The sequence below is a fragment of the Takifugu flavidus genome, chromosome 9, assembly GCF_003711565.1.
Source record: "Takifugu flavidus isolate HTHZ2018 chromosome 9, ASM371156v2, whole genome shotgun sequence".
NCBI lineage: Eukaryota > Metazoa > Chordata > Actinopteri > Tetraodontiformes > Tetraodontidae > Takifugu > Takifugu flavidus.
In genome coordinates, this window is record NC_079528.1 from 15,092,296 (window position 1) to 15,116,837 (window position 24,542).

The 24,542-nt window shown below is 44.0% G+C and overlaps 1 protein-coding gene across 1 annotated transcript in view; it reads left to right on the plus strand.

Annotated features, from left to right (window-relative positions):
- The window catches only part of LOC130531845 (uncharacterized), a 447,745-nt gene that overhangs the window by 34,849 nt on the left and 388,354 nt on the right, over nucleotides 1-24,542 (plus strand). The window lies entirely within an intron of this gene.

Genomic DNA, 24,542 nt, shown 5'->3' on the forward strand with positions numbered 1-24,542 from the left:
TGTTTTGCCTGCTCCCTGGTATACCCTGTCTGCCTTCTGCCCGATCTCGACCTTGCCTGTCCCCGACTATTCTATTCTGCTCGCTCCCCGGTGAATCCTGTCTGTGTCTGACAATAAAGCGGTGTTCAGCCAAACTCCTGTGTCGCATTTGGGTTCTCATCTGGTTCGTGACAGAATGCACCTTCCCCCTGTCAAATATGGTGGTGGTGGCAGCATCCTCTTCTCTCCTCTCTCTCTTTCTGTATCCATCTACAGGTATCACCGCCTTTATAGCTGTATGCTGACCTGCTCTTCTCTTACACCAGCACTTTGTAGTAATTATTGTATTTCCCTGATATCCGCCTATTTTCTCCTCTCCTCAACTCTTATACTTACAGCTTGTTGCCTATTCTCTCCTCTACCTGTCCTCCCCCCTTCTCTCTCTCTCTACCCAGCCGGCCATCAGCAGGAGGGTCCCCCTATATGATCCTGCTCAAGGTTTCTTCCTGTTAAAGGGGAGTTTTTCCTGCCACTGTCTCATGTTGGGGGTCAGGCCCTGGGATTCTGGAAAGCACCTAGCAACAATTTTGATTGTAACAGAGGCTATTAGGCACTAATCTCCCGAGCCCGGGGAGACAAGGGGACTTGCCAGTAACCCTTCAGCAAGTCAAACTTACTGACATACTTGGCTGAACCTACTTGGTCAATACAATCCTCCATTTGGGGCAAGGGAAACACATCTGGTTTGGTTACACCATTTACCTTCCTAAAATTAGTGCACGGCCTAAAGGAAGAGTCAGGTTTTCGAATAAGGAGACAAGGTTACGCCCAGCTAGACCTTGAAGGCTCTGCAATTTTATTGTCTAGCATATACTGTACCTCCTCATCCAATTGCACCCGTTTCTCAGGAGAAACTCGATAAAGACGTTGCTTAATTGGCTCAGCACTGCCCACATCGATGTCGTGCACTATTAAACCTGTATGGGATGGAACGTCTGAAAACACCTCAGGAAAACTGTTTATGAGTTCAACTAATTTAACTCGTTTGTCCTCATCCAGATGCCCCAGAAAGTTAGGCAATGCTTGTAACACTTCCGAATTCTTAAGACGTCCATGCAAAATTCCATCATCAGGTGACACCTCCCCTTCTCCCTCTGCTGACCCCCCCCCCCCCAGCACCAACCTGGTCAGCGGCCTCATTAACACAAAGAGCTGGGTTTCCCCCTGACAGAGATGTACGTGCACCAACAGGCAGTGGGGCTCGAGCAAAATAAGGCTTCATGGAGGTTGACATGACAAATTTTCCTCCGTTTAGGCATAGCAACCATATAGTCCCGCTCAGAGACCTTGCACAATACAGTAAATGGGCCAGCAAAACGAGCTTGAAATGGTGAACCCACTACTGGCAACAAAACCAGGACTTGGTCCCCAGGAGTAAACTGCCGTTGCTCAGCACAACGGTCAAACCATGCCTTCATCTTCTTCTGAGAAGTTTGTAATTGCCAAGTGCCTAGCTACGTACAATCTGTGTCTAAAACCATCAATATACTCAATTAAGTTTTGTGGTGGCGTAGAGGGTTGACACTGTTTGCAACACAGCCAAAGGTCCACGCACAGTGTGTCCAAAAATCAAATCATTAGGGCTAAACCCCGTACCTTCCTGAATCACCTCTCTGGCCGAAAGCAGCAACCAGGGCAATCCCTCCTCCCAATAACGACCAAGCAGAAAGAACGCAGGAGTGATTTCAAGGTTTGATGAAAATGCTCTAAAGCACCCTGGCTTTCTGGATGGTACGCAGATGAAACATTGTGATGGATGTTAAATTGTTGTAATGCCTGTGCAAACAACTTAGAAGTGAAATTGGAGCCTTGATCACTTTGCACCACTTTTGGAATGCCAAACACTGAAATAAACTGAGTCAGCGCCTTAACTACGGATTTAGCAGTTATCGATCGCAACGGGTACAGATATTTATATTGGCTACCAGACTTTGAAGGAGGCAACGGTCCCACACAATCAATGATTAAATATTCCATTGGTGAACCAATAGCTGGAATTGGATACAGCGGTGCTGGAGCAATGGACTGGTTAGGCTTACTGGTCAACTGACAAGTATGACAAGTTTTGACAAAGTCTGAAACGAGGCCAAAAAAACAACCCAGGATGTGAGCGCAAGTTTTTCTGACCCCCATGTGCCCTGCAATATCATGTGACGTCTTTAACACCAGGTCTCTGAATTTTAATGGTACCACTATCTGGATGACAGCTTTGCCCAAGAGGTTGTCCATATGAGGAACCCATTTCCTCACCAGAAGGTCATGGAGTATAAAGTAACCCTGAGAAGCATCATTAAAGTCCTCCATGGGAGAAACTTGTTCAAACAACCCTCTCAATGAAGGATCTACTTTCTGCTCCTTATCAACTCACCATGTGGGAGCGACTGCAGAGGGACAGGTATGAAAAGAGGCATTTTCTCGGCCTTCTTTTCACAAGCAGCACTAATGTTAGCCTGGGCCATAGCACGGGTTACTGCACAGGCGGTAAACACTTCTGACACAGGGGCACACTCCTGGGACATGGAGGGCACCAGAACAGGAGCATGGTCGGCCTGGAACCCCACCTGATCTGGCCACACCCGATCACCTGCCAAGTTATTACCAAGGATCAGGTCTACCCCATCAACAGGAAGTTCAGGGCGAACAGCCACTTCTACCTCACCTGACACCAAGGCAGAGGTAAGTTCCATTTTGTGTAATCGGACAAAAAGAGGGACCAAACCCATTCCACGGACAACCACACACTTACCAGTATCAGTATCTGAGCTAAAAGGCAAGATTGCCTCTCGCACAAAAGAGTCTAACGCACCCGTGTCTTGTAAAATGGTCACAGAAATCTTTCTATCAGTCCCTGGAATGGACACCAAGCCTTTAGAAAGGAATGCTGAATAATCTGCCTTCATATCCACAGTTTTGGACTGCAGCGCAACCCCAGACATACCCCGTGGTGCAACCAAAGCACTAGACTTAACCTGCCCAACATTTGACCTGGGTTTGTCAGGGCACTCCTGACACTCCATTTTTCCAATGACCCTTACGCTTGCAATAATTACAAGTACTACCATCTTCAGACCTTTTCCAAGACAGACGTTCAACCCAGGGGGGTGAAACTGACTCCAGCCTCTCAGGGGGGAAATGGCTCTTACGAGTCAAAACATACTCATACGTCAGCTAGCACAGCCGCTTCTTGAGGAACTTTAACCTTTCTTTCATTTATAAAGGTAGCTATACTGCCAGGCACACAGCTTTTTAGTTGCTCAAGAATAATTAGGTTACTCAGTTGTTCAAAGGTTTCAACGCCAGATGCACCACACCAACGATTAAATTGAGTGTCCAACTCACGCACAAATTCCACATGAGTCTGTGTATCCTGTTTTTGAACACTCCTAAAGCGCTGCCTATAAGCTTTAGGGACCAATTCGTATGCTCTCAACACCGCTGCCTTGACATGGTCATAGTTTCGGCCCTCTGATTTGGAAAGTGAGGCATAAGCTTCCTGTGCCTTGCCAATCAGAACACACTGAAGAAGGAGGGTGCGATCATCATCAGACCAACCCCTGGTCTCTGCCACTCTCTCATAAGGAAAAAAAAAAGATCTGGATCCCTCTCTGTGAAGCTTGGAACCAAACGCAAATTAGTTAGTTGTCACACTCTGCTCCAGCCCATGGACTCAGTACCTTTCCACTGCCCTGCTCACACCACACCCTCTGATCACCACACCTCCCTCCCGGTTACTGACTTTTTGCCTGCCTCGACCAAGTCCACTGCCCCGCCCTCGAACTGTTCTTTGTTTGCCAGATTGCAGTTAATAAACCTGTTAACTGATCATCAGTTCATTGCCTGTTTTGTACTGCACTTGGGTCCGTACCACACCCGTCACATTAGTACATCAAAAGCACCCTTCTCTGGAACAGAACCAGTATTTAACAGCTTTCCTTCCTTTAACAGAGCTAGTCAACATTGCTCTAGTTCAACTTTAGCCCTCCCAGTTTTCTGCCTCATGACTTCCATTTCCAATTCCCTATTCTGTTTAAAAGTTTCATGTTCAAATTGTAACCTCAGAAGTTCTTTTTGTTGCTCAAATGTTAATGACTCCACCCTAGCCGATGGCATGAACAAAGATTTTTTACTCAGCTCTTAGTTACCAATATTTTATCGTCAATCAACTTTTCTTTCAGCTTTTTATCTGATTTCAATTCGAAAGCGCTCAGCAATTTTCAAAAGTTGATCTTTGGTACATTGGTCCAACAACTCCTCAGTGGGAGACTGAACAAACTCCTCCACCAAAGAAGCCATACTCAGTTGTACCTCCAAACAAGAGTCATCCACCCCCTCTACCATAGACTGGAAAAATCTTCCTAACTAAGCTCAACCCGAGTCTTCAAGCAGTTACCGGTGAGAGGCTTTTAGTCACAGAACCCAGCGGGGCTGGAAAACACCTGCTATGCAGCCACTTCCAGGAACCCCTGGACGTGAACCTGAGCATATTGCTCTACTCACTTTCACCACCACATAAAAGTTGCCACCACAGGTTCCCTACACAGAACCCATGGGATAAACCTACCAGGGGGTGAGACACCTACCCAGAAAAACTCACCGGTCTTCTGAAAAACTTGAACATAAAAACGTAATCAAAACTAAGCACTGACCATCACCCAAAGTGTATTCCTCCCTCTAAATCAATTCCTTTCCCTAATCAATTGGACGAGCCCCCATTTTGTCATGAACCAGCTCAGGGCTCAGACAAAGTAGGGAGAACACACAGGATGGATTTTAGAACAAAGGGAATTTATTGATGGATAATACAAAACAACAAATCAAAACAGAACACCCAAGCAGACCTGGAGGGAGCCAAACAAGAGAGTGACTGCCCAGACTGTGGAGCATTTATAGCCCTCACAGCTGATCAGTCCAGGTGAGCTGGATCGCCACTTAGCAGCACTTGGCCCACCCACTGCCTGCAGAAGGGAGGAGACAACAGAGAGGCAGGCAGAGAAGACACAGCCAGGGTCGTCACACTATATAAATAAAGATTGATTGATCGACAAAACACCAGACCCCTCCTAGCCCCTCCAACAAGTTGTCTATCTATCTATCAATCAATCAATCATCAATCAATCAATCAATCAATCTTTATTTATATAGCGTCTTATACAATCAAAATTGTTTCAAGACGCTTTCCAGAATCCCAGGGCCTGACCCCAGACAAGCAACAGTGGCAAGGAAAAACTCCCCTTTAACAGGAAGAAACCTTGAGCAGGACCAGGCTCATGTAGGGGGACCCTCCTGCTGATGGCCAGCTGGGTAAAGAGAGAGGAGAAGGGGGAGGACAGGTAGAGGATAGGTAGGAGAGGAGAGGAGAGGAGAGGAGAGGAGAGGGGTAAAGGAGAGGTAGAGGAGAGGAGAAGGAGGAGGAGGGGAAAGAGGAGAGGAAAGAAGAGGAGAGGGAGAGGAGAAGGAGAAGGAGGGGGAGAGGAGAGGAGAGGAGAGGGAGAGGTGAGGCACAGAGCACAGAAACGCACACAAAAAATATGATGCACAATCACTTCAGCGGGGCCAGAGGTCATTATGCAGCTCCGAGGACGGCGATACCTGTAAATAAATAGGGGGGGGGGGGGGGGGGGAGAAGCAGAAAAACTACACAAGAATCAGCATAACTAGTCTGCTTGATGAGGAGAGGAAAGGAGAGGAGAGGAGAGGAAACCATGACCCAGTGGAGTGACAGAGGCCTGTCAGGTGATCATGTTTCCGGACCCCGGCAGCCTTGGCCTATAACAGCATAACTAAGATGTGACTAAGATGTGACCTAACGATTAGACGACCCCCTAAGTATGATAATTTGTCTGTCTATGATAGTGACTGGAACTACTGAATTAGTAACAATAAGCTTTTTCAAAGAGGTAGGTGTGATGAAAAATCTCAGAGGCTGCGAAGATGCCAAATGGCATTCTGAGAAGCCTAAATCTGCCATACTGTGTGTTGAAAGTGCAATAGTTTGAGACATATCTGGCTCCTGCCATTTCACTTTCATTTCTTCATCTTTTGATATCTGGCAGTACTCACATTTTAGGTTTTAGTTTAAATCCCTAGAATGCATATTCATAGTTCATGGATTTTGTTCTGGTTGTTAGGAGCGGCAGACACGAACTGAACCCCAAAAAGCAGACACACACACAGGACTGAGTAGCTTTGACCAAACCAGACTTTACTGAAAACGTGGCAGTAGAATTCCCCGAAGAACCAAAGTTAGAAAACTCTCCATCGGAGCACGCTGAGAATCCCACAAACAACCAAAGTTAGAAAACTCTTCATCGCAGCAGACTGGCTGGCACAAACAGACATCGGAATGAGCAATCACAGAGGGTTGAACAATGAATTGACAAAGATGGAAGCGTAGACCAGTCTTTTAAAACAGGAGGCAGGTGTAGATTGTTATCTGGGGATGAGTCGCAGGCGTGTATATCGCACGATGGGAGTGAATGAGGAATCAACTCCGCCCAGCCTGGAAACAGACAAGGCAAACAAAGACAAGGAAGAGAAAGGGAGGGGGAGAGGGAAAACACTAGGGAAAACTCCGAATGCCAGTTGCCTTAAAGTCTCCATCTTGAGTCAGAATCTATATTGTGCCTCTTACTCCTGGTACCGTGACTTGTTTATCCACTTTAAAAACAAAGGAAGAGGCTTTGCATGTCTTTCATGAGCTACCACTCCCAACTTTACTATCTTTTTAAATAACCTTTCTCCATCCCTGTTACCATGCTACACAACCATCAGCCCACTCCAGCGGTCATCATCATTCATGACACGTATCAACACGTGAGTTAACAGTTAAAATGTGTGATTACAAGTACATTTTGGGGGTTGATCACCGAGGATCCCGTCTTAATTGGGGAGGTGGAGTGGGTGATGAACTTTGGTCTGCCTGTGGCATTCTGTGGACCAGCGAGTGTGTTTTTCTTTGTGTGCCAGCTGACTGCTGCAGTAGCTGGTGTGGTATCCTTAACAAGGAACCTGGAGCCAGTGTTTTTCGAGCTACAAAAGTCCCGCCTTCTTCCTCTAGCGCTCCCTCTCACGCCACCTTCAGCCTGTCAGGAGACACAGTTGGGGCAGTGTCCTGTTAGCTTGTCATGTTATTTTACAAATGCATTTTATTTGCTGTAAACAGTTGCTTGAATACTTTACATTGCCGACAAGGTCATCAGGTGCCAAGTTGTTGGTTTTTTGTTCTTATGTACAGTGTGCTCTGCATCTTTAGTTCAGTGCTTATTCATTTGTATGCAGTGTTGCTTGATACACACGTCAACCGAGTCACAATGTCACAATAATGCAGCTAACCAACCAGAAATAAAATTCTCATTGCTGTGTTAATAGTTTTTTTCTTTAGCAATCCCATAAAGTACCGACTTACTGTTGATGCAGTAATCATATTCAGAAGTATCCAGAGGCTTGTAGGGAAAGGTGCCACCATACAGGTTATCACCTGGTTTGGTAAAAAGTTGCACGAAAATCACTGTACAGTAGTTTATAATGTAGTAAACACTGTCTTGCCCACTCCCTGTTTTAGGCCAGCTTAGAACTTCAGTAATCCAAACAACATTCTTATTAAATCCTGAAGAAACATGTAATCATGTAAACATGTAATGTAAAAAATGTAATCTTTCATTTTGGACCAGTTCAGTTCCCCTGGGCCTTCCTATTTTTTCCTTTTGCATAAAACAGTTCTTTTTTTACTTCATGTATGGTTCCCCAAATAAAATTGATCACTATTTTAATTAATTTATGGATATTAGAGTCATTTTGACATTGCGGCAGTGAGACTAACTCCATTAGAGAAGATGAAAGTCCTGTATTGCACCTGCACTCTCCTCCAAAGAAATGCCATCTTGTCTGATTCCCTCCACCTCGAGGCCTCCCTTCCTTCCTCTCTCCAAAGGATCTGCTGAAGAAACCAGGGGGAAAGAGCTGGAGGGAGGCAGGTTGGCAGCATCTTGCAGGATCTCCAGCTGGCTGTCATACCTTGAGGCTGCACTGTCTTTGATGACCTCTTTATTGCTCTAAGATTTTGAGCAGTGAAAATAATTATGTCCTTTTTCACCACAGAGGTTACACTCACCAGAGGTGTCACAGTCTTTGGCTTTATAGCCCAGATTCCCACGCTTCCAACATGTGACCTGCTTCACCTGGTGCTCTGTGCTGCAACAGAAAAAAAATCTCAAAACCTGGCCAGGGTAGCAAACCTGGTCACTGTGGTGGGCCAAGAGAAACTGAGTTTAGTATTTCCTTCTATAGGTTTTGATCGTCCCATGAACCCAAAACAAGAACAAATCTTAAACAGTGAGGTGCTTCTTTTACAGCTTTACCCATGGGAAGACTATAATGATGAATTAAAAATGTCTAGTTGTATTTCTTTAATTAAAACTGAAGCACTATCAAAATATTCAAATCTGCAATGAAAGCTGAAGAAGCAGTTTAAAAATTGCCTTGTTAGAAATGTTCTTTTCTTTTTTCACACTTTTTTGTAAAAGGGTAGCCATAATAAGCACGATAGTCAGCCTACAGCCCTAATTTGGTTAAGTCCATTCCCTGTTGTATTTTGTTAGAAGTAAATCTCCTTTGTGTAAAGGGGATGCACCCCCCCCCCCCCCCCCCCCACACACACACACAAACACACACAAAATGAAACTGGTTACACTTAAACACTCCATGCTGCTGTTGCACTGGATGGATGCTAATATGCCTTATGCTGTCCTCGTTATTTTTCTGTTTTGGACTTCAGAGCTCCTAAAAATGGCTCCACTGAGTAAAAACTAATCTCCTACTAATTTAGTCTCTGCTTCACTAGCATCTCTGCTCTCGGCTCTGTTCATGTCTCCGTAACAGTCCTTGCCACCATTTCTCCTCAGGACTTGGCTCGCATCTCCACTCAGGGCAGAGGAGGTCAAGGTAAATAACTGCAGCTCAGATAAAAACATAAAGATCTCATGGCTCACGAGGAGCTTTGCATCTATTCAGCAGTTCGCACCTTGGCTGATGGCTCCACTAACAGTTCGGCTAATGTCTGCCAAATGGTCTAGCTAGAATCTCGACTGACACCTCTGCTAACGGCTCGGCTAGCATTTCTGTTTCCAGCATGGCTGGCGTTTCCACTTATGGCAAAGTTGGAGGTCCTACTTGCTAAAAATAGGCCCTTAGGTGGGCACACACCTATTAGCATAGGAGGATAGGAACAGGGAGAACAGTACAAGATAGATACATACAACAACAGTAATCCATCATCAGTTATCTCCTACTATTGCTGGCCTTAACCATTTTAAATAATTTTCTAACATGTGAACCCTTTTTAAGGCTTCAATTAAAAGGCTGAAATAATGTTATTTAAATTATTTATTGTCGGGATAGAACATTTGTGGTGTGATGCCAGGACATGCGGAGCACCTAAATATCACCATGAGCTCAGAAATCTCCATCCATCCATCCATCTATTCTCTACCGCTTATCCGGGGTCGGGTCGCGGGGGCAGCAGCCTAAGGAGAGAAGCCCAGACTTCCCTCTCCCCAGCTACTTCCTCTAGCTCATCCGGAGGGATCCCCAGGCGTTCCCAGGCCAGTCGAGAGACATAGTCTCTCCAACGTGTCCTGGGTCTTCCCGGGGGTCTCCTACCGGAGGGACATGCCCTGAACACCTCACCAGGGTTGAAAATGATAATCTTCTCCATGTGTCGTCCATCCTGAAGGGTCGTATCACAAATCAGAACATTTTACATAGAAAAGAAAGATTACACAATGGTCCTTATAAGATTGTTCAGTTTCAACAGAATTACATTACTGCACTGATCTGATTTCTGTAAAAAACAATGATGTAATCAGGGACAATTACTGATCTTCTGAATTAAAGTGACTTTAAAAAAAAAAATTATGTAATTTTAGGTGAAAAGCCTGTACTTGGTAAGTTTTATAGCCCTTTTGTCACGGGCACCTGTAAACATGTAACGGGATAGTCTGCTGGTCCAGCAGCATCACGGACAGGGACAGGAAGAGGATGGACAGACTGGTGAGGAGGGCCAGCTCTGTCCTGGGATGTCCCCTGGACTCGGTGGAGGTGGTGGGAAACGGAAGGATGATGGCTAAGCTGTCATCCATGTTGAACAACACGTCCCACCCCCTACAGGACACCCTGACAGCACTGGGCAGCTCATTCAGTGAGCGGCTGCTCCACCCTCGCTGTGTGAAGGAGAGGTATCGCAGATCTTTCCTGCCGGCTGCTGTCAGGCTGCACAATAAACATAACACCCGCTAGCACAATCTGAATATTATATATTCTGATATGTATATTGTATTCACCCTCTGTACTATTTACAGGTATACAGGGGCTGAGTATCCATTTATCTGGATTATTGTAAATATACATCCTCTTTGTATATCCCAAATCCTGTTCTATTTGATTTTATCTTATTTTTCCCTGCGTGCTCTTGCTGTTGTTGCACTGTAAATTTCCCCGTGTGGGACAATAAAGGATCTGAATCTGAATCTAAACCCTATCCTCCTCAGGAGAGCTTTTTGCAGTGCACATGCGTATTTCTATTTTCTGTCCAATGACTTGCAGTCAGCAACATGTTTGGGGATAGAACATATATATATTACACTCAATTTCAAAGCATTCTATAGACTAAGCCTGCTGGCTTCCTCTCTCCTCCTGAGGTCACCACTGGTCACTCCTGCACTCTTTCATTTCATTTTGGGGAATCAACCTTTCACTCTGAACAGCGCTGCTTGTAGAACAAGTAAGTTAAGTATTCCTATTTAAAATGCAGAGAAGAAAATGCCCCCCCTCCCCCTTTCTGTATTCATCTACAGGTATCGCCACCTTCATAGTTGTATGCTAACCTACTGACCTCCGACCCCGCTGACTCACTCAACTCAACTTTATTCTGTAAAGTGCCTAGAAACAATTTTGATTGTAACAGATGCTATATAAATAAAGATTGATTGAATCACTTTAGGAGCTGATTATTTGGAAAAAAAAATCACTGTTAACACATCTCAGATCCCAGGATAATCCTCTAATAGACGAGATAAGTGGCCGTTTGCCCTCCTTGGTGGGGAAGGACGATAATCAAGACAAAAGCCTGATTAGCGTGATGCATGTACCCCTTTGTACTTTAGCTACCTCTCTGTCCAAGATGTTGCCCTGGTTGCCTGACCTCCCATGCACAGTCGATCTGGACCGTTGTTGGTTTAGTGCATTTGAGTGATCTGATCCTGGAACTTTCTCCAGTTTAGGAAGAAATACTCATTCACTCAACTTTAGCAATATCACTCACCTTTATTACTATGGTTATAGTTACAATGGAAAAACGTTGATGTAAATGTAAACACATCATTAGTTTGCCCAGAACATAGTGCCAATAAGTGTAGAGCCACATTTCAGTGTATTCCCTCATCCTAGCACAGCCTGTGTGTTGCCTGTTGCAGCTCTTTATGTTGCCAAGGTCTTAAGTTAGAGGTCTTTGTGACTTATTATAGCGCAGCTGATCTACTTGTCTTCGTCATTCCAAAGCATTTTAAGCTGCTGCATCTTGGCTCTGTTTTTCATTTAAGCTCTACAGTGACTTCTCTCTGGTTTTGGAGTGACTTTATTTCATCTTTCCTTTGATCATGCTTCTTTCACAGCTGCTTCCAACTCATTATTTTCTTTTCCATAGAATTACCAAATCACAAGACCTTACAATTATAATCTGCTGCATTCTCTTTAAGAAATCATATGCTGTGAAATAGTGTGAAGATAGCAAATGAACTCTTTCCATTTCAATTTCTTCTACATTTATCAGTCTTTCCATCCCACAGCTCTGGTGTATCTCCAGTTCTATAGTCTCCTAAGTATATTAACTAAAACATGTCTCCATAGGAATGGTAATGTAGATATGGCAGATCCCATAGGAAGTAGAGTAGCTGAATTTCACATTTGTTCAGCTTAAAGTAATATTCTCTTTATGCCTTTGCTGCTGAAAGATCTCACTGAAACATTTATTCAACATAGAACTTTAATGAAGAAGAAAGGATTGAAACAGTTGGTGGCTGAGTGTGCAAGTGAGAGAGAAGTGAGGGACGAGTTTGGAGCTACATACTTGTAGATGAACAATCATGGAAAATTTATGGCCTGGGGGAAATGTGACACCACTGTCGAGGGACAGGAGGTGAGCACAGATGACAGAGCTGCAGACGATGATGGTAGGGAGGAGATGAAGTGGAATGGATGGAGGATAATGTGGGTGGATCAAACACAGAAGAGAAATGAGGTGGGGGAAGGAGGCTAGAAATGAGGACATTGAAAGTGTAGAAGTAAAGCCCACAGAGGTTGCATAGTTGCACCAATTTAAAGGGCAAAATCAAAAATTAAATAAATTCTTTTCAAAAGTTATTCACTGTTTATTTAACATGCATGATTTCCAGCAAGTTGGAGACTTTGTATGGCAAGAAATTTAAGATTAAGATTAAGTTTAAGATGTACTTTATTCATCCCCGTAGGGAAATTGAATTGTAGTAGCAACCTATACAAAGTATAGAAACAGAACAAATAAATACAAATAAGATTAGAACATTATGAGCATTTAGAGTGTTGCATCACCAGAAATGCATTTTACTTGGCACCACATTAAATTTGTTCTGTTTAATCTGTTTACAATGATTATGATGTTTGCCTTTTACTGACATTAGATTTTTTACATATTTATTTTGGATTGAGTTAATGAATGACAGCCTCGCCTTTAATGGAGGAGTACATGTCACAATCCTTCAAACTGATGTCAAGATGATCTTCATCTTCAGACACACCATTTTCTGATGCATTGCGGGTTTTTATTGTACTTGAATTGTACTGTGATACTCATGAGTATCCAGAGGTCTACTTGGTGTACCTCTGGCAGTCCAAAGATAACCCTCACATAGACTGGTCTTCTCTCTCCAAGTCTGAACCTTCCTCTGAGTTTCTGGTCCAGAAAGGAAGGCCATGGATGAGTACATCTAAAGGAGGGTTTTTTTGTTTATGGAGAAGGACAAGACCCTGCATCAGTTACAGAGGTCTTGATGACCTCTGCCATTAAGCTTTTGCAGGGAGCAATTATTTTCCAATTGAATCTTAGAAATGCCTACCATTTATTCTGCATAAATTTCCATTTATTATTATTATTATGCCATTTGCTTTCACCACTGCCCCCGCATTATTTCAGGCCCTTGCTAATGAAGATGTAAGAGACATCTTGAACAATTTTGTGTTTCTCTCTTTAGATGATATTTGGATTTTTTCAATGTCTGAGGAAGAGCATGCGCAATGGTTGGTTCTTCAGTCGATCCTTGAGAATCAGTCCTTTATATAGGCTGAAAAATACACTGCTCCTGTTCCATTCCTGTATGTTCTTCTCAAAAAAGCCTTCCACAGGTGAGAGGATGTGGGCAACTGGAAGCTGTTGGCTGTGAAAGAGACCTTGGAAGCCTGAAGAAACTGGTTGGAGTGTGCTGCACTGCCATTTCTGGTGTGTCCTGATCATAAGAAAGTATATAAGAACAGCAATGCGACTACATTTTTGGAAAGCCAAGTGAGCATTACTTTTTACTTGATTTAATTTCACTCAGGACTTGCTCAAGAAAATGATGCCTTGTCCCCAGGAGCAGCTCTCCTTTGCACCACTAGGTGCTACAAACAGGAGGCTAATTAGGGTGCTCTCAAAATGTTTTTGCATTTTTACCTCCCCCTTGTAGACTGGTTAACTGATTCTTCCAGCCATCTTTCTCTGTTACCTCTTGGTTCCTATGGATTAAAATTACCGTATTTTCACGACTATAAGGTGCACCTAAAACACTGAGATTTTCTCAAAAATTGACAGTGCGCCTTATAACATGGTGCGCCTTGTGTGTGGACTGAGTTCCAAAATCTGCTGTGTGCCTTTGGTGGATGCACTATGGTAAACGCTCCGCCAATCGATTAGCGGCACACCTACGTGTAAGGATCCCCGAAATTGGCGCCGGTCAAGCGAGACACGTATGAATGAGGCTTACTTTAAACTGCAGGCCATCAATTAAGAAGAGGAATTTGGGATGTAGGACATTGAAATAGTGCAGCTGTTTAGTTCAGATACAGAAGATGAAAACTTTGATGGTTTTGTGGCGGAAGAATGAATATTTTGTTCAATAAATGTGTCGAAACTCACTGTTTTACTTCCGTTGTCATTTTTACTGTTTCAGCATGCGCCTAATAATACGGTGTGTCTTATGTATGTTTTAACTACAGAAATAGCACCTATAACTGAGACTGCGCCTTTTAATACAGTGTGCCTTATGGTTGTGAAAATACGGTATGTATTCTGGGTTTTTTACTCTGGCTTGCTTCCTCTTTTGCACCTGAACAGCCTGTGAAACAGCCTGTGAAACTGTTGCCAAGAACACATACTGATGTGAAATGCAGACACTGGTAAAACCATGAAGGGAGGTTGACTGTAACTGTCTGTTGGCATCCTTGACTGCTGCAGTACACAGCTGGAGGCTCGCTCTGCCAGATGATGTCACAATGGTATTACCACGATGTCAGCAGGTGTCACAGCAACCTCATGGACTACTGCCCATACAGTCAGATAATGTCAGTATCACACAAATTCTATTTATTAAAAACAGGGTTTAATGTAAAGATTTCCTACATGCACCCATCTTTCTGTTTAATCAGAAAGATGTTTCATGGAATTTATTGTACTAAAAATGAACTGCTGCTCCACATGCAGGCGCAGGCGCACACACGTTAACATGCCCCCCACACACACCTGTGGAAATAAGAATTATTTTGCCTATCTTCAACGAGAGAAGAAGTCAGTTTCTGCTGGCTTCAATCAGTAGTTCTAAACTAATAATTGAGGGAAATGCAAATTTGCGGTGCTCGTTCCATGTGACTTCAGTTTCTTCCCTGCAAGCATTCAGATAGATCCAGCAAATGTTTCCACAGTCACCTCCTGACCAGTCCCTGACTCCAATAAGCAGCTGCAAAGCTTCTTGGAATTTGTAAATTGCTATTGTCAGTTAATTGGGAATTACAGTTCTGTGGCTAGTCTCACAACCCTTATATCCAATGTGGTTCCTTTTCAGTGTACACATCCCACAGAAGAGGCCTTCCAAAGTCCAGGATTGCCTTGGCTTCCAAGATGAACTTTCATCATATCAGACAAGGATAGCCAGTCAACAGGGTGTAAAGGTGCTGCCCTGTGAGACCCGTTGTGAACTTGGATGTGTTGACAAGGTTTCCTCAAGCATCTGCTTGTTCCTTCACCTACAAGCAAACAAAACATGTGCAAAAATAGATATTTTTTCTGTAAGGTCAAACAGTTATTTATAAATTACAGGACATCAGGCAACATACACAACTGAAGCATGAATGATGAACCACAGTGGTATTGTTCAGTAATATGACCTCAGCTGTAACATGCAGTTAGAGAACTCGGCTGCTTCAAGTGGACTTTCAGAGGTGGGTGGTTGACGTAATGCTTCTGCTGCAAGATTGTAGCTGTATTAAAATGAAGAGAACATCAATCCATCTTAATTATCATATTCCACGTGCCACTGGTCGAGGAGGGGGAGTGGCAGCAATCTATCACTCCAAGTTATTAATTAATCCTAGACCAAAATATGGCTCCAGTTCCTTTGAAAGCCTGACTCTTGGCATCACCCATCTGAACTGGAAGGCAGAAAAGCCACTTCTGTTTGTAGTTGTATATCGGCCCCCTGCTGGGCCACATTCAGAGTTCCTGTCTGAGTTCTCTGATTTCTTATATGACTTGGTCCTTAGAACAGACAAAGTCATTATCATAGGAGACTTTAATATCCATGTAGACGTTGTAAATGACAGCTTTAGAAATGGCATCATTTCATTACTTGAGTCAGTTGGTTTCCTCCAGCAGATAAACCAACCAACTCATAACTTCAACCACAACATAGATCTAGTTCTGACTTATGGTGTTGAGGTAGAACATGTGTCAGTGTTCCCTCAGAACCCACTCCTGTCAGACCATTCTTTGATCACTTTTACATTTATGATTAAGGATTCTTCTATCCTCAGAACACAGTCTTACTATAGCAGATGTCTTTCAGATAATGCTGTTGCTAAGTTTAAGGAAGCATCATGCTGTTATAGGCCAAGGCTGCCGGGGTCCAGAAACATGATCACCTGACAGGCCTCTGTTACCCCACTGGGTCATCGTTTCCTCTCCTCGCCGTTCTATCCTCTCCCTGTCCTCCCCCCTCTCCTCTCTCTCTACCCAGCCGGCCATCAGCAGGAGGGTCCCCCTACATGAGCTTGGTCCTGCTCAAGGTTTCTTCCTGTTAAAGGGGAGTTTTTCCTTGCCACTGTTGCTTGTCTGGGGTTAGGCCCTGGGTTTCTGGAAAGCGCCTTGAAACAATTTTGATTGTATAAGACGCTATATAAATAAAGATTGATTGATTAATCTCAACAATTATTGACCAATATGTGGAATCACTGTTGCTTGACAGCTCAAATGATTTATTGAAATATATCTTCTGTTCTGAGCCTTTATTACCAACCTGGATGTACATGCATGCTCACTACAGTCTCTTCCGTCACACTGGTTGTAAATGACAGTGTCTCCCTTATGGACAGGAAGATCCATTGTGCTGCTGTTTTCATTGAGCCATGCTTTCGATATGGTTGATCGTTCTCAGCTTATTCAGAAACTATGTAACATTGGGTTTGATTCATCTGCCTGTAGATGCTTCAGAAATACCATTGGGAAAGAACTCAGCCATTGAAGACTGGAAACATCCGGTCTGGGCCTGACACAACAAAACAGAGTGGACATGTTTCCCCACCATTCCATCACCACCTAAAACAGCAGGAGTTTAAGATGAGAAAGTAGGTGTGCTTGGTACAGACATGTGGGAAGAATGATTGTAATCTAATATCTGTCATCATATCATCATGCCAGGACACTCACATATCACGAGGGACACCAGCAGGCCTCATAGGGTCAAAGGGAAAGATGACATTGGGTATATCTAAACACACACACACACACACACACACACACACACACACACACACACACACACACAAAAACGTATATACATGCGGTAGGTTGGTGATTTGTAGGAAGAAGACCACAAATGTTTAAAGGTTGACTCATATTTCCAAGAAGAGGAGAGCTGTCATGCCTATAATGACGTTGGTCACGTATAGCAACCAGGAGCTTTGTTGTTCTGTCTGGTTGTTCTTCTAGTGTTGACTAGGTCCAGGATGAATATTCTAAGTAGGTATGTAAGTTATGTACACAACCATACAGTATTTAGCGGATTATTTATTTGTCTTAAGGAGCATTGGTACATTGCATGTCCTCAGTACTACCAGATTAAGATTTTAACCAGCCATATGATCCCATCCACATAGATGATCTTCTAAATTATATAGAGAGCAGAAGAAACCTTCTGCATGATTCAGATAGGAGAGGATCTTTTGTGCATCCTTTGCAATTTTAATGAAGGCCTTCTGTAAAACATTTATCTCATTAGAACACTCTGGTATACTGATGCAGGTGCCTTCTGCTAGCTAATTATGGCTTCATATGCTGATAAAGAGAGTGCATGTGGGTCCAAACAGATGCATTGCTACTCTGCTGATATACCACGACATAAGTGTTTATTTCTGTTTGGTATGTTTCACGAGCCTCTGGTATTCACATGAACACACACTAAGAGGACGTCAATGGACAAAGCAAAGCAGCTGCATCACTATAACCATTAAAGTGAAATGGGCTGGTTTTTAAAGAGTGACAAGTTTAGTCAGTTCTTTGTGAACTTTTTGTGTTTTTGCTCCATCTCTTCTGGTTATGGTGAGCCTCCCTATGAAGTCCCGATGTGCTAAAATAAAGGCCATCCTGGCATATCCAGTTACGCCTAAAGCCCAGTGCTTGGACCAATCTTTTTCACTTTGTACATGATCCCCTTAGGAAACATTATTCACCAGCATGGAATAAATGTTCATTTTTATGCTGATGACACTCAGCTATATTTATCCATGAAATCAGAGGAGACAGAGCAGTTAGTGAAGCTTCAGACCTGTCTTAAAGACATAAAGTCGTGGATGTCTTCAAATTTCCTTCTCCTTAATTCAGGAAAAACTGAGGTCATGGCGTTTGGTCCTGAACCTCTCAGGGATAGATTAGATCACATGATCACTGATGGTATCTCCTTAGCCTCTAGTCTCTCTGTGAGGAATCTTGGATTAACCTTTGATCCAGATCTGTCCTCTAATTTACACATTAAAACAGCCTATATTCTATTAACTTGAGGAACATTGCAAAGATCAGTAATTTATTGACGTGGCATGATGCTGAAAAGTTAGTCCAGCATTTGTTCTTTCCAGGCTGGACTATTGGGTGGCCGACCATTTGGCTAGCAGGCCCCCCTGCTGTTGAACCAGCTTCCTGACCAGGCACGGGAGGCTGAATCCATCTCTACTATCAGATTAGACTTCAAACCTTCCTCTTTGAGAAAGCTGATAGTCAGTAACTCTGTAGTTCCAGTTATTCTTCTAGTCAGACTAATGATCATATTTAGAAGATTGTCTAAAGGGAAGAGTCAAGTCCAAAACGTTTATTCTCAATTCTCTATTCATCTACAGGTATCACTGCCTTCATAGCTGTATGCTCACCTACTGACCTCCGACCCCGCTGACCCACCCAACCCGACTCTACCGGCAGCTTATTTTAATTAATATAATGTATCTCTATGTTCTACCTATGCTCTCCTCTACCTGTCCTCCCCCTTCTCCTCTCTCTCTACCCAGCCTGCCATCAGCAGGAAGGTTCCCCTATATGAGCCTGGTCCTGCTCAAGGTTTCTTTCTGTTAAAGGGAAGTTTTTCCTTGCCACTGTTGCTTGTTTGGGGTCAGGCCCTGGGATTCTCTAAAGCACCTAGAAACAATTATGATTGTAACAGATGCCATATAAAGGTTAATTGATTGATTGATTGATTGGTTTTGCAAAATGGTGCAGTGTGCAACGACCTTGGTGGCAGAGGCAGGCTTCACCTGTCATATGAGACTGTAAACCCATCAGCAGCAGAGTAAAGAGATTCAATTGTAGAATTAACGAGCCAAGATAGATGTGAGGAAGCCTTTGGAGTTGTCTTTCTGCTGTGTTCACAAACAACTACTGCAAATGGTGACATTGTTGATGTTTGATTACCTCCTGAAGGGATGAAGTGGATGGGTCTCTCTCACTTTCTGGAATCCAGAAGGTTGGACCAGGATGTAAATGTTCGATGTCTGTAACACAGCAACAATCCATTGCCAGGGATGATTCTTCATGACTTCAGACTGCTTTGAATTAGACCCAATACTGCTATTGAGCACAATTATTTTAAAACTAGCAGAGCTTCAATAATTTCATAGTGAAGAATGGCCAAGTAAACTGGATCTGTCCTTTTTAGAATTCTAATGGAATACAATTGTCATACCTAAAAAGTATTATTGATGACTTAGTCATAGTTTTTATTTAGCGTCCTAAAACATCTCATGCTATGTATTCGATGTATTCTTCCTGTTAAAGGGGAGTTTTTCCTTGCCAGTGTTGCTTGTTGGGGGTCAGACCCCGGGATTCTGTGCCTAGAAACAATTTTGATTGTAACAGACGCTTTATAAATAAAGATTGATTTGATTTGAACACACCTTTGTGAACATAAGAAATCAAAATCAACCGATATATTGGGATTTGGTCATTGACAACCCTGCTGTTAGGAGTCCCGAGTGTTTTCCCTCTCCCCCCTTCTGTGTCTTGTCTGTTACCCTTGTTTGTCTGTTTTCAGGCTGGGCGAGCAGTTTCCTGCCTCTCCTCCGTTGGGCGAGCAAGGCACACCTGAAGCCAATCTCCTGTCATTATCCACACCTGCCATTCTCTTTAAAAGCCTGTTCATCTCTCCACTCTTTGCCAATCTGTTGCAAATCCCTCCCCCAAGCTGATGAGAGGGATTGGGGCCTCAGTCTACTTCTCTCAGCCTGTTCTGATCTGTTGGACTGTTCTAGGTAAGTAAAAAATGTGCTCAAGTGCTGTCGATCTTGGAGCAGGTTCTTTAGGTTCACCTTGGTCTCAGTTCTCACAGCATGGCCTCAGTTCTCTTTTCCATGTGTGGGACAGCAAGCTAGTTAGTCAAGTTAGTCACACTTGCTTGTAAACCCCTGCTTATATCTGCTCCTAATATTCTACTGCAAAATGTGGGCTCATATCAGCTGCAGCGAAATGCCAGTGCCTCTTGTGTCTGCAGTTTCTATGGTGTTTGACTCCATAAGTTTAGATGCAGAGGTGTCCACCATTGTTTTCTGGCCCTTTTTACCACAAGTGCAGTGGAGCTGCTTCTTTATGTGTCTTTACATTGTACTCATGATGGCCGCGGTGCTCAGTGCTATTTTCTTAGTTACATATGTCTTTACTGCCACTTATTTGCCATTAATTATTTTCACAGGGAACATAAAATGCTGCCAAACAAAAGATTTAAAAGCTGGGAGGGCATCTGCTCTGGGTATATTTTGGAGTTTAACCCTATAAAGCCTGACACATCAAAAAATAGCCAGAAAATTCTAATTTTTTGGAAATTTATTGAACCTTTTAGCAAAATCCCATTTTAAAAAAAAAATTGTTATGACTTTTTTTGTATCAAATATGATACATTAGGCGATTTTGGCAACTTTTAGCTCACAACTATGTTAACTTTAGACACAAAAACAAAGTTTGCCCATAACATTTTGACAATATAGAACATGAACAACAACATTTTTCTCTTTGGTTTTTTTGCATAGCACTTTTTAGCACAAGAGGCACACTGCAGCCTCTTTTACGGGGTGGTGTTGGAGTTGGTTCTGGAGAGGACAGTGGTCTGCCACACTTGATTTTGGTTTAGAAAAAAGAGACGTCTCAGAATCTCGCGTATCAAATATGATACAAACGGCTTTAAAGGGTTAAGCCCAGTGCCCTAAGAGACTTCTTTAGACAGAATGATGATCCTGTATCACTGTTCTACTTCAAGCATCTCCTGGAACTTCCCAAAAAGTTGATGAGTAGCAGCAGACCAAGCCAGCTACAGTCAGGGTTGTCCTGGAGGCACCAATTGGAGTCTGGGAGGAGTTCAATGAGGCTATGGAAACCGAAACTTGGTTGGCCCTAAAAAAAAATTGGGCAAACCGTCCAGAGCCTCAGGAGGGGGGAAAAAAAACAGTAAAGTTTCTGAACATTTTGGGGATGTCTTCATTCCAATCATCTGCAATGTTGCATGGTGGCTGCAGTAGCAATCTAGGGTCATGATAGCTCTTTTTAAAAAGGGAGACTAGTTGGTGTGTTTGAAATACATGCTCCCTGGGAAGGTCTACACCAGGGTACTGGAGGGGAGAATTCAGCTGATAGTTGAACCCTGGATTCAAGAGGAACAATGCAGTTTTTCCTCCAAGTCCTGGAACACTCAATATCCTCAATAAGAAGGTTGAGGGTTCATGGGAGTTTTTGGAGCTCAGCCAAAAAACATGTGTTTTGGTGATCTGGAAAAGCTATTCGACCATGTCCCTCTGTCACAGTCTGTTTTCTGGGGATCACTTCACTCACCTGCTCAGAATCAGTAATCAGCCTGGTATTTAAGCTCCTGCCTCCTGTTCCCTCTGCCAGCTTGTCTGCAGTGGTAGTGCAAGGCATTCCAGCATTTTCTTATGGACTGATCACCCAGTAGCAAACCTTGCCTGTTTTCAACCATCTCTCCTGGCTTCTGTTTGGTCATGGTCAGCCAGTCTTCTGCTGCTCGGTTCGCTCCGCCGGCTCACCTGGATCTCCCTTCTGACCGTGTCGCGTTTGGGTCCAATTGCTCTGCCCATCACACCCTCGGGGTATCTTTGATAGATGCTCCACGAGTACGGCCATTTGGTTTCTGTACCAGTAGAGCAGGAGCTTGGTTCGACAGTAAGTCCCATCTGTTTCTGGTGCATTTTGGACTCCAGCAACGCTGCCCTTTGTTACACTCAGAATTTCTAGAAGTAGCCAGGGGCTGGAGGGAGTCCAGTTTGGGAACCATAGGATTTTATCTCTGCTTTTTGTAGATGATGTCCTGTTGGCCTCATTAAGCTAAGACTCTAAAAAAGGGTGGTTTGGCCTCTTCAGGTTGGTGGTGACATCTTGCCTCAAGTGGAGGAGTTCAGCTATCTTGGGGTTTTGTTCAAAAGTGAAGGAAAGATGAAGCTTGAGATCGACAGGCAGATTGGTGCAGCCTCTGCTGTTATGTGGTCAGTGTACCAGACCATTATGGTAAAGCGAGAGCTTATTCTCAAGGCGAAGCGCCCGATTTACTGGTCAATGTCAATCATTCTTTATTCATATAGCGTCTGTTACAATTAAAATTGTTTCTAGGCGCTTTACAAAATCCCAGGGCCTGACCCCCAACAAGCGACAAGCAATTTACACTCTAACTCTCACCTATGCAACTGAACTTTGGGTAATGTCCAAAAGGACAAGATCGTGGATACAAGCAACCGGAGTGAGTGTCCTCTGTAGGGTGGATGGGCTCTCCCTTAGAGTCAGGATGAGAAGCTCAATCACTCGGGATGAGCTTGGAGTAGAGCCGCTGCTCTTTCATGTCAAGAGGAGTCAACTGAGGAATCAGTTTGGATGCCCCCTGGGCACCTCCCTATGAAGATGTTCCAGGCATGACACACCAGGAGGAGGTCCCGAGGCAGACCCAGGACGCACTGGAGAGACTATGTCTCTCGGCTGGCCTGGGAGTGCCTCGGACTACTAGCGGAAGAAGTGAAGAAAGTGTCTGGGGAGAGGGAAGCCTGTTCATTGCTGCTAAGGCTGCTGCCCCATGACCTGGTCCTGGATAAACTAGAAGAACACGAAAATTTAAATTTAGGAGTGTATGTATATTTGACTAAGGACCTCGCTTGGATCTGCAACACTTTCTGCCTGATCAGGAAGGCCCAGTGCATAAGCACACACACCCGTGAACACTCTCACACATGGTCTGTGCAAATGCAGATTATTTTGAGCATTGTGTAACCTGATTTTGCTTGTGCTATTTGTCATTGGAATTAATTCAGAGTAATTTGCATATTAAGTGATTTGTCAGAAGTCTGGGTGGTGATGGAGTAGGTACTGGAATGCTGGTGGTTTATCAGGATTTGTGTGTTTTTCTCTTCCTCACCTGTTTTTATTGTCTATCTGTCTATCTGTAAAAGTTATTTTCATAAAATCAAGACTTATAGTTAAGAATGTCAGCATGTTTGAAGGGGGTCGTAATTCATCATTTCACAGGAGTGACAGGGAGATTGATTGGTCAGGATTTGGCCCACTGCCTGAAAACAAATGAAATATTGTTTATAGTAGATATTAATTACTTTTGGGGGGGAAATGTGTTGAGATTTCTGGTTTGTGTCTGTCTTTGGCCTGCAGGGTGTGGTGTTGGGCACAATTGGGTGCAGCTGGCACTGCAGGCCGGTGTGTCTGTTCACTTTCCTGAGTGTGTCTGTTCGTGTGGGGAGTGTGTTTGTTCGTCTAGTGTGGGCGCTTGTTCGGGTTCCTTGGTGTTGGTAGGGTGGCTGTTCGTGGTGAGGCTGTTTGGTCGCTTCCCCTGTCGTGTGTTGGTGCTCTGAGTTTCCTGGAGGGTCGCTCCTATTCCCGTGCTTCTGGTTTCCCTGGAGGACCGCTCCTGTTCCTGTATTCCTCTTGCCCTGGAGGGCCGCTCCTGTCCCCGAGCTTCCGGTTTTCCTGGAGGGCCGCTCCTGTTCCTGTTCTGTATCTCCTGGAGGACCGCTCCCGCCCCCCTTGCAGTCTAGGAGGACTGCCTCTGCCCTCAGTGTCTTGGGGCACGTTTGTGTGGTGAGCGTGTTGCGCTCCGGTCCAGGAGGACTGCAGCATGTTGAGGACTCACCGGTGTTCCAAGTTCCCAGCAGTCCAGGGGGACTGCGTCTGGTGTGGGGACTCGCCGATGGACCTGTGAGGGGCGGACGCTGCCTCCCGATCCCCCTTCGGGCCAGGAGGACTGTTTGTCGTCAATGTGTGCTCCCCTTCCCTGTAAATAAAGCCTTTGACCTCTCCACCACTGTTTCCTGGCCTGCGTTCGGGTCCGCTACCACCACGTATCGTAACAAAATGTTTCGTTTGATTTCCACCATGTGATCAAGTGTTTTGGGTTGTGTTTAGGGTGGGTTTTTTGTGTTTACAATGGTCCTGTCAAACTGACATTGACCATTGATTTTGCTTTTTTTTTTTTTTTTTTTTTTTCTCACTAAAGTAGGAACCCAAAGTGAACTTCCATGGAAAGAGGAATGAAAATCTGTTTACATTTTCATTCTCGTAAATGATAATGCTCGGCTCCTGCCGGGGGACAGCTAACTGTAGCTACGCTTGGCAGCTCCACAGCAGCTACCTTCTCCTGGGTACCTGATGCAACTCCAGACAACTCCAAGCTGCAGAACCGTGTCTCAAGCTC